Source organism: Sprattus sprattus, assembly GCF_963457725.1.
Source record: "Sprattus sprattus genome assembly, chromosome: 12".
Lineage (NCBI taxonomy): Eukaryota > Metazoa > Chordata > Actinopteri > Clupeiformes > Clupeidae > Sprattus > Sprattus sprattus.
The window spans coordinates 16,919,854-16,922,353 of NC_137910.1; the positions used below are offsets into that span (position 1 = coordinate 16,919,854).

The 2,500-nt window shown below is 41.5% G+C and overlaps 1 protein-coding gene across 1 annotated transcript in view; it reads left to right on the forward strand.

The window, feature by feature from the left end:
- The window catches only part of loxl4 (lysyl oxidase-like 4), a gene marked incomplete at both ends in the record, with an annotated part of 30,040 nt that overhangs the window by 15,226 nt on the left and 12,314 nt on the right, over positions 1–2,500 (forward strand). The gene's annotated exons all lie outside the window — the stretch shown is intronic.

Here is a 2,500-nt window from a genome sequence, read left to right on the forward strand (position 1 = left end):
CTACAAGAGTGAAACCAGCTGTACAAACATTTCTGTGAAAATGTATATAAAATTGCAGATATAATTAAAATACAGAAAAACAAGCAAAAGGAAAATAAGCCACCAAACAGAAAGGGGAAACAGCAAAAACAGATGAATCAGTGTGTATATACTGCATGTGTGTGTGTGAGTGTGTGTTTTAAAATACGTTGGGAGAGATGGAGAGATGTCTCAGTGCTGATGTCACTACTCTTGTGGGAACTTGTCATGGCACTATATTATCTCTTAGCCAATCAGAACACACCATCTCAGCCAATCAGATTGCACTGTGACCTAAGAGAGTTGCACACACTTCAGCCACAGATAGATGCTTCAACGGAGGGCAAGAAAACAAACCTCAGGTGCACGTGCTTTAGTGTGTGTGTGTGTGTGAGTGTGTGAGTGTGTGTGTGTGTGTGTGTGTGTGTGTGTGTGTGTGTGAGATTGTGTGTGCACCCATGTGTGCATATGTGCGTGTGTGTATTGGAGGGGTTATTGTCAGTGCCAATCCAAGTATGAAGATTCTCACAATGCTTTTCTTTTCTTTTTCTTGTTTTTTTGTGAAAAAGCACACACAAACACACTCTATATCGTTGTTATGACAACTTGACATTTCCCAAGACAACATAACCTGACATGAAACAGGAAGGCCCATTTAGTTTTGTTAATGTGTGTACAGTATGAGTTAATCTGTGTATGTGATAATTCATGTATGTGTTAATGTCTGTATGTGTTAATGCGATAATGTGTGTATGCGTTAATGTCTGTTTGTGTTAATGTGTTAATGTGTTTATGTTACCACAAACTGTCATACTTGTGGCACTGTTTGTCATAACAAAGACATGTACAGGTTATGTTGTCTTGGCTAATGTTATGCTGGTGTCATGTCAGGCTTAGACAGATACTCGCACAAGAGTGTCTGTATGAGTCTATGTCTGTGATAAAGAAAACAAAGAAAGAGAGCATCGGTGGTGTGTGTGTGTGTGTGTCTGAGTGTGTCTGAGAGTGTGCGTGTTTGAGTGTGTCTGTGTTCGTGCGTGTCTGTATGTGTGTGTGTGTGTATCTGTGTGTGCCTGTGAGTGAGTGTGTGTGTTTGTGTGTGTTTGTGTGTGTGTGTCCTTCTGTCTGTCTGTGTGTTCGTGTGAGTTTGTGTGTGTGTCTCCATATGTATGGTATATGTGTGGTAAGTGTATACTATACATGTATATTGTAGTAAAATAATGTGTGTGTGTGTGTGTGTGTGTTTGTTGTTAGTATGATACATGTTCATGAGTATGTGTGTGTGTGCTGTAAGTATAGTACATGAGTGTGTGTGTGTGAGTGTGTGTGTGTGTGTGTGTGTGTGTGTGTGTGTGTGTGTGTTTTTTTTTCCCAGAACTGTGTCCTTTTAAGGATCATCTGTCAGCCTATGTAAGCACCCAAACCACGTTAGTCAGCAGAACCACATCAAAACCTTAGCAGAACCACACGAGTACCGCAGGATAACCACATGAGAATCTGTGTGTGTGTGTTACTTGTGTGTGTGTGTTATGTGTGTGTTGTTTGTGTGCATGTGTGTGTGTTATGTGTGTGTGATTATGTTTGCATGTGTGTATTTAGTGTATTCGTTTTAATGTGTTGTGAATTTTTGATTTATGTGACTATGTGTGTGTATGAGTGTGTGTGTGTGTGTGTGTGTGTGTGTGTGTGTGTGTGTGTGTGTGTGTGTGTGTGTGTGTGTGTGTGTGTGTGTCTCTTCATGCATGCAATAGTGTGCTTATCTGTGCAGACGGCGAGACTGGGTGTGCTCAGAACTTGTACTTCTCTGTATGTGTGTGTGTGTGTGTGTGTGTGTGTGTGTGTGTGTGTGTGTGTGTGTGTGTGTTAGTGTGTGAGTGTGTGAGTGTGTGTGGGTGAGTGTGAGGTGGTAGGTGTGTTTTTCTGTGAACAGGCACAATCTGTTCTGATCTCTTTTCCCTCATGCTTTCAACAACAACAATAAAAAAAACACACACACACACACACACTAACACACTCTACTGGTCCAGGTCTCCCTGAACCAAATGGCTCACTGAAAGACACAGCATTCCAAACATTCTTCATTCAAACACGTTTCCATATCAAACACCCCATATCAAACAGGACAGGAGTGTGTATGTGTGTGTCCATTTAAACATGCCTTCCATATCACACACCCCATATCGAGGTCACAGCTCAAAGCAACAGAGAAGCAGCAATCCTGGTTCCAGGTTTGTGTGGCTGATATCTGGGTTGTGTGGTTAAGATCAGGGGTTTGTATTGTGGCAGTTTCCTCTTTTTAAAGTTCAGTACTCAATAAAATGATAAGGATGTTCTCCCTCTTGAATGAACCTCTATTGCATAAAGTGAGGAAGGTTGTTTCCGGCTTGATCTGAGTTTTAATTGTCTGCCTATGCTGATGGTATAGCTGTCTTGTTTTGATTGATGCGTCACAGATCTCTTCAGCAAAGGTTCACTGGAGCAG